This window comes from Salmo salar, chromosome ssa19 (assembly GCF_905237065.1).
Source record: "Salmo salar chromosome ssa19, Ssal_v3.1, whole genome shotgun sequence".
In the NCBI taxonomy this organism is placed as follows: Eukaryota; Metazoa; Chordata; class Actinopteri; order Salmoniformes; family Salmonidae; genus Salmo; species Salmo salar.
In genome coordinates, this window is record NC_059460.1 from 19,467,266 (window position 1) to 19,476,341 (window position 9,076).

The window sequence follows — 9,076 nt, forward strand, 5'->3', positions numbered from 1 at the left end:
TAAGATTTCCCTTCACTGGAACTAAGGGGCCTAGCCCGAACCATATAAAACAACCTCAGACCATTATTCCTCCTCCACCAAACTGTATTGTTGGCACTATGCATTGGGGAAGGTAGATTCTCCTGGCAAACGCCAAACCCGTTGGACTGCCAGATGGTGAAGCGTGATTCATCACTCCAGAGAAAGCGTTTCCACTGCTCGAGAGTCCAATGGCGGCAAGCTTTACACCACTCCAGCCGATGCTTGGCATTGCGCATGGTGATTTTAGGCTTGTGTGAGGCTGCTCGGCCATGGGAACCCATTTCATGAAGCTCCTGAACAACAGTTCTTGTGCTGACGTTGCTTCCAGAGTTTAGAACTCTGTAGAGAGAGTTGCAACCGAGGACATTTTTACACGGTCACGTTCTGTGAGCTTGTGTGGCCTACCACTCCTAGACATTTCCACTTCACAATAACAGCACTTTCAGCTGATCGGGGCAGCTATAGCAGAGCAGAAATTTAGAGAACTGACTTGTTGGAAAGGTGGCATCCTGACTTGTTGGAAAGGCCATTCTACTGCCATTGTTTGTTTATGGAGATTGCATTGCTGTGTGCTCGCTTTTATACACCTGTCCGCAACAGGTGTGGCTGAAATAGCCGAATCCACTAATCTGAAGGGGTGTCCACATACTTTTGTATATATAGTGTATATCATGATTGTCTCATCACTCAAACTCACAGTGCCATGCAAGCATACAGACCAGACTAGACCATGTTTCTGAATGTCATCACATGGCCTTGTTGTCATTATCAGTCCCAGAGCTCTGCTTATGCAGACACACACACACAGACTCGGACCCACTACCCTGTGAGGGCCCAATATGCCAAGGGATTTTTTTATGTATGCTTTTAATGGATATTAAAGGTCAGGTACTCTTGTGGCTGCTTCTCCCTATCACTTGAAATGCTCTACCGGGTAACGTGTCCATGTTTTTAAAGATAACAGTTATTCAAACACCACCGCTGTGTTTAGTGGGGTCAGTGGTGCTGAATGTTAATACAGTGACAGTTTGTAAAATGGACGATGTAATAATAAGCTTGTTTCTATTTTGGATGTCAAGATCTGAACTGTCATGTCACCATTTCTCGACCCGGTGCATAGATGACGTTTGGTGCAGTTGTGAAAATGTTGAGTTTCCATCAACCTCACCCGCACTGCAGTCAATGTAGATATCAAAGAACACCGCAGTTCGCGGGCAGAGTAGTGAGCAAAACCATTCACTTAAGAAAAAAGGTGTGATTATAAATAAAGTTTCCTTTTATTATACGTTGTCACATTCATAAAAATATATTTGCTTCCATTTTAGTAAGGTTGGCAATATGAGAGATCTTCAAACTCACCATTTTTGTATTATTTTCCTTGAAAGAATAGCTTGTGGGTTTTGAGTGCTTCTCCCCTATTTGGAAAGTTGGTGTGCCTGCTCTTCAGTCTGAGAGAGATATTCTGAGAACAGGTTTGTGTCTCCTTCCTCAGGACTTAAAAAAAAAAAAAAATGTTTAAAACTGTATAACACACCTGGTTCATATATCCCAAAGTCAATTGCAAATGTGACTATGTATATATTTATGTTGCCGTTAATGTATTTAAAGCCTATTTCGGCAAGTTAACCAAGTTTTTGCTGGTTTAGCTAGCCGTGTTAATGACGAGCTAACTTGCACCGTCAGTCAAAGCACTGTAATGCCACGCTAGCTATTGCTAGCAGGTGATTTATTGAAATATTAAGTGAATGTTTATTTTCTTACTACCTTAAAAGTTGTATATGAAAAGGGTTGTACTTGTGCTCTGTATTTATGGATTAATGTCACTTCACATTGAGGGCATGTATCATTACTGTTGCTCCTATCTAAAAGATATCTTGTGTTCTACCTAACCAGTGAACGCGTGGCAGTGACCGTCCTGTCATCACTGTTTGATATATTTTACTGCAGGTATGCTTTACTGTATTTTAGTTTTTTTCTAAACACAACGCATTTAAACTATACGATCACTTTGTGCATTGTGTCTGAGAGGGATATCCTGAGAGCAGATAAAAACCAAGACAACCTGAAGTGTGAGATTCCGTGTGCCTTTCTTCTTGGTGGCTATATGAAGTTGGTTACAGTCACAGAAGAACAACATGCACCACAACCTGTTAGTATTGCTGGCTCTGCTTCTGCTCATTGTGGATCCAACACCGTTCTGTTGTGTTCACTGGGAGGGCAGGAAGTCTTTCAGTTCATGCTTTCGCCATCTCTGTCTTTGAAATGTCCCCAAAAAGAAACCGATGTCTCCTCAGTTTGATTTGTTGTATTCAGTGGCACAGTTCGCTGTCTCTTCAAACATGCATGCGCGCGCAAACACCAACACACACACACAGTGCTGAATACAACAATGTTAGTGCTACTGTGTCTACTAGCCTGCCACATTGTTCGATGAACTGTAGCAGCTCCAAATCTCCAGTCTGTGAAGTCTACTGAGCTTGTCCCAGTCTACCTTCTAAGGGCTTTGATATACGACTTGCCATACCTCCCACTCTACCACCCACTCACTAAGATTCTCTCTATCCTCTCTCTTTACCTCTTCACCTCTCTCCCCTCTCTCTTCCTCTTCACCCCTCTCTCCTCCTCCCAACTATCCTCCCTCAATATCTTCTCTGTTTACCTGTGTACCATCCATAATCCGTACTATTGTGCCGAAAGACAGAAAGAGACAGGCAAAAAAGAGCTGTAGGTAGTCCCAGGTCCGGGTAGCATCGTTGCTCATCCAATCCGTCTTAATGCAGGTCTCTTATGCGTGAGTGACTTTTTGTATCATAGCCAGGGAGTCTGTCTTGGTATCAAGGTTCACATCATGTCAAGCTGCTTAGGGTAAGAGTCTGTCTCAGGGTAAGGGAATTGGAGTAAATTATACATCAGACCAGTAGAATGGAACAAAACCGAGCAACTGCCTGCAATGCACGTTATCGTTACCTCAAGTTGATCAAATGATTCCACTCTTTGCATCCGCTTTTCAAAATGCACCACTTTTTAACGTTAAATGTATTATCTCCAGCACCATACCAGTGTCTACATACAGTACTATATGTGAAAAGGGAATGTTTCTACATTCCCTGGTCAAATAGATAAGGAAGAAAAGGTCCTAAGAACAGTTCACACTTTATTTGGATAGTCCGGATAGGTACTGCTTGCTACGGTTACGGTTAAAATAAGGGTTAGTAGATAGTTGAAATGTTACTCATAGCCTGTAGCTCTGCAGATTATCCAAATAAAGTGTTACCAAAGGAAGTGCCATATGATTATGTTTTCACGTCCGTCCATGTTCTCCCTGTGGCTGCTATTGATGGCATAGCCAGTTGAGGACTAATACAGAATACTGTATCTGTGGATTTGGCACTGGATACTCTGTACAGTGATTGTATATACTGTAGGCTAAGCTACAAAGTATGTATGTCTCTATCTCAAAGTATGTCTCTGTCAGACTGTGCATACAAGGATTGTGTTCCAAATGGCACCCTATTCCCGTTATAGTCCGCTGCTTTTGACCGCGGCCCATAGAGCTCTGGTCAAAAGTAGTGCAGTGTTTTGGGAATAGGGTGCCATTTGGGACGTAGATAGGATTTGGAAGGTATCTCCCTAATGCTCTCAACCATCTGTCGTTGCTTAGGCCCTTTCCACTGGAACATAATGTTTACGATAAGTGTTAATTCAAGCTTAAGGTGCGAAGTGGCACAGTTTAGGTTTAGCACCTTTTGTTTCACAATATTTGCATTTTGCATTTGCCTCTCTCCTGTCCTTCTGGTGCCTCCTCCTTCTCCCTCTTCCCTTTCTTCCCTCTCTCTCTCTTACACTCCTTGCCTCTCCTCCCTGTCTTCATGGCATCCCTCTCTCCAGAATCCATAGAAGACCACAAACTCAGAACAATGACAAGCGTAATAAGGCTTAGCATGTATTCTTCTGTTTCGGTTTTGTTCTTCAAGTGTCTATTTATGTTTGAGATTATTCCAGAGCTCGTCCTCGCATCACAAAAGAGCTATGTTTCTCTCCTGTCTCTTCTTATTTTCTCCTCCTGCATTTCGTGTCTCCTTCTCTCATTCCTTCACTCTCTGGTTGGGAAGAAAACGCTTCTTGGAGCCAGAGTTTCCTGTCCAGGGACTGAAAAGTGTGTCTCAAATGGCACCGTATTCCCTATATAGTGCCATGGGATCTGGTAAAAAGTAATGCACTATATAGGGAAAGGGGTGCCATTTGGGATACAGCTGAAGAAAAGCATCATCAAAGACCGTTGAGGTGAAAAGCTAAAATGATTTATGGGAACTAGCTTAGTCCTCAGTCAGTCCTTCTGGAGAGCTGTCCTTATTCACCCAGATGTAGTCTCTATCCTAGAGGAGTACATAAAGCCTGACTGGATTTATGCCAAGTGGATGGAGACTGACTGTAGACTAGCCTCCTTCCTGCCTGTTGTAGTTCCCTTTGTGACTAACAGAGCAGTGCACTCGGGTTGCATTTGAAATGGCACCCTATTCCCTATGTAGTGCACTACTTTTTGACCTGGGGCCCTGTTGTTGGGACATCACCCTTGTCTTTCAGTTCAGCCTCCACCATTTTGTTTTGTAGGTCTTAGGCTAAGGTTTTAGGCTAATTAGCAGGCATACGTTGTGACTACAGGTCAGTCAACGTACATCACAGGCACAACGAAAGACAGTACTGAGATCTCCATCTAATCATTTGTGTGTGTGTATTGTGCCACACAGAGATGTAAATTCAGTAGTTGGACCTGAGTCAAGAGCTTTTGCCCTCCCACTGCCTGCCACCTGGCATCATTACAGACCCTGCTTCCAGCCTAGCGGTTAGCGCGTTAGACCAGTAACCGAAAGGTTGCTGGTTGTAATACCCGTGCCAACAAATTGAAAACTCTATTGAAGTGCCCTTGAGCAAGGCACCTAACCCAAATTTGCTCCCGAGGCATACTACTATGGCTGACCCTGAAAAACAACACATTCCACTGTACCTATCCTGTGTGTGGGACGATACATGTATTTCTTTTTATTAACAACAACAAACAGACCTTAATGTTAATGGATGGCTGGGGAGAGGTTGAATGATCTCTGAGTTGGACAGATGTGTTTTTCTTCTAAGATATGCCAGTCGGTCATAGAGGAGGAGGAACAACTTGATCATTTCACCAGTGTAAACAAAGTAAATTCACTTGACAATACAGATTTCTTGGTGTGTTTTCAGGAAGGGAGAGGGAGTCAGGTGCACAATTTGGGACGCACAGGGAGAAACTAAATCACAGAGCTATGTTACCATGGAGAGAGTGACTCAGCCCAGATCATTCTTCATCCTCCTCTCGCTCTTCCTGTCTCTTTCTCCCTCCCCTCTCTCTCACACAGCCCAGAGCCAAGGAAACAAAAACGTGATCCCAACTTTAGATCCTAAGGTCCAACCGACCACTGCTGTTTATTTTAAAACCCGAGGTTCAAACTGATGCCTGTTATTCCGTTCCATTGGCGGTCAACACACCATGAGGAGAGTGACTCAATATTTGGTTGTAAAAAGCATTGAGGAAAACCCCCTCAAGCCGCTAACATTTACCACTGCTGTTATGGCCTAGTTCACCTCCCCCCAAAGCACACACATGCACATACACACACACACATGCACATACACACACACACACACATGGTGTAGTGCTAAACAGATGGTCTCTGTCTGATGCTTAATTAGTCTCTAATAAGGAAGGTAACGAGGACGTACCTTCAAAACAGCCTGGTCGTGTTTCTTAAATGAAATGAGCCAATGGAAGATGAGGAGGGGGGGCCGAGCAGCGTGATCATACTGGAAATCACGATGACCTATTTTTGTCCCCATTCTTGTCAATATTTGAGGATAATATGAAACTTGACCAACGTTATCTTAACTGTGCAACCTACCTTGCCTGTTCTTATGCAGTCTGGCTTTGCCTCTATCCCTTCTCTCCTCTTCCCTCCATCCTGATAGCCTGATAGCAGTATGATTTATCCTCAACACCACTGGCCAGAGTATCAATATATAGAAAGGCAGTAAACTCCTACTACCCATAAAAATTATTAAAGTACCTATTTTTCCTAAATCTGTGCCCTCCCCACAACTGCATCTGATTTCCTGTGTAAACCAAAAACATGTGATGTTCCATGGTCTCATCCAGACTTTTTTTCTTTGCAGTTTCAGGAAATGAAAACCATGATGGAAAAGAGAACAAAAAGCGGAGAATAATCGGATCCTCGTTGGTTCAGATGGTACTGAGGTTATAATGCCTGTGTGTGTCAGAATGGTTAATTGGGAGAGACTGGTGCTGGCTCAGGTGTGCTACTATTGTCCACCTCTGGCCAAAATATACAAGATTCTTGTCATGTGGAGCATATTTTCTTCAGTCCTCAGTCATTTTTGACTTAATGTCACTTGGATATTTTCGATTCAACAGATGAAAACACCCATAATAATAGATATTGTTAATATTGTTTATTCAGGCTGTAATGCAATCCTTATCAAAGAATGCAATCATGTATTACACATATCATGCATTACATTACATTACAGATATATCATGCATGACCCAAGAGAAAACTCTCGGGTTATATATAAATACTGTGACATCAATACTATTAAAATATTTAGTCAAGGGAATTCATTTCCACAATATGTCAATTTCTATAAATACAGAGTAGTGAATAATGTCAGGGGAAATGTGTTGCTTTATAAAAAGCAGTGGTTCTGAAAAAGCATACCTAAATTAACACAAAGCATCATTTCAGTTGTCAAAGCAATCTCAAACTTTATCTGTATTTTTAGTCATAGGTCAAAACAGGCATGTGGAATGTAATAACCATTAACCCTTCACACTCATGGGAATAGGCCTTCATGAGTGCATTCGGGTGCTGCACATTTTCTTCACAATAAACAAACAGGCTCATTCTGTTCTGAACAACCCAGGGTCTGACGCCATGTACATCCTGTGAATTGCAGATTTGGACTCACAGGTGTTTGGCTAGCTTGTATGACATCAAAGCGGTATTTATTATAATCCTCAACGTCTCATCTGTCAAAATACATAGTCCTCTTAATGTACAACATTCAGTCAACAAAAAATGTGCCCAATTAGCTGGAGGGATGGGGGCAACTTCTGCATAAATCTGCCATTTTCAACCCGTATGCGGGTACGAGTGCAAAGGGCTACAACAAAAACTGATTCCGTTTTCTCTGGCATAGAAAAGGAAATAGTAGAGCCTGTTCTCGTGCCATGCTGCACTACAACGTCATCTTTTATTTAAGTACACCTTAAAGAAAGCGACCTCCTTCCAAGCACTGCCCTGTAAGAGGTCTATGGTGGGCGAGGACTGGAACCAGTGGCGGTTCTAGACCCTTTCAACTGGGGGGGGCCAAGCTGGGGCCTGTTGTACTGTTAGAGGGGCCAGTTACATTAGACGTTATTGTTGTCATATCGTTTTCTTCACTGCATTGCAGGCATTAGCAAGCAAAAGACCATGTTCATAATCATCATCGTTGCCATTGTCTAATAACGGATGTAAAAAAAGGACGATAGCAAAAATTAGTTATGTAAAGATGATTTCATACTCCACATTTAGGGGGGGCCACAAGGCGGACCAAAATTGTTGTCACAGGGGCACTGACTGGAGCCCCGCTAGTGACTGGAGCCCTAGCTAGGTGCTAACCTATGCCAGAATGCTCCCACCCACTGTGTTACTGTTACACAGTATTATGCCGTTGCCTGGTGTGTCACTTCTTTCCTATGTCCGTGTGGGGTGGCGGTGAAATAATCGAGAAACTCAGATGCCACCAGCTAGCTCTAACGTCTCTCGCTCCCTCTCTCTATCTCCTCTCTCTATTCCTCTCTCTATCCCTCTATCTCTCTCCCTCTCCTTCGCTCCCTCTCTTTTGCCCTCTCTGCTCTCCTTTTCCCTCTCTGCCCTCACACACACAGCGCCCACACTCAGCAGAGGAGAGTGATGAGAGGGAGTGTTGGCCTGTCTGTGCTCACCACAGGACAGCGATGGGCGTGAGCCCTGCAGACTCAAATAAACACACACACACATTCACACACTGGGCTGTCTGTGCTAAACACACTCTCTCACAGCCAGGGTGACCTGCTCTCAGCGAGCATGCTGGGACGACAGAGCAGTACTACGTAAGAGACTCCGTCTGTCATCTTTAGTCTCACACTGAACATTCGCACGCACGCACACTTCAGCCTCAGAGAGAACATGAGAAAATAGTGCTTTTGCTGTAAAACCCAGATAGCCGACGGACAGCGCTACAGGCTAAATGATGTGAAGAGACGTGAGGGAGAATTCTGCTGTGTTGGCCGTTTCGCGTGGCTGACTAGCCGCCAGGATAACAGCGAGGGCTATGTCCCAAATGGCACCCAGTCTCCTATAGTGCACTACTTTTGACCAGGGCCCATAGGGTGATGAAACAATGGTAGCCCATTCATTTTCAATGGAAGGAAATGAAGTGGGCGGGGGGATATGAACAGGGCGGGACCTAAGTTGACCAATCGAAGCATACTATAGCTTCCGGACCCTATTGGATTGGCTGTTGATACCTAGCAGTGTACCTAGCATGATTGGTAGCTTGCTAGGACCCTCATGAGGGTGAAGCTAGCGTGGCTATCCAAATGATCATGTTCAGTGGATATCCCCCCGACACTGCCAGTCCCCCTGTCCACACTTTAGAAGAGGAGGAGGGCTTCAGACAACGCACTAACCTGCCAGGATAGCACGGTCACAGTAGGGTGGTTAACTACCTACATTTCCCCAAAGAGTGTCCGGAGTGCCACACACACAGAAGAGGATTTACAATCTTCTGATGTGGACATCGCATCTCAACTATGAGAGGAGAAACAGAACAGAGCAGGAGTAACACGGTTCTGTCAGTTTCACATCGGTTCCACCATGATTAGAACCGGCTGGAGTCTGGGTTCTCTCTCTTTTGCCAGTCAGACCTCGGTAGAACTCAACTCTAGTTTGGACGGTTCTGCCAGAACCTACGGTCTGAGCTG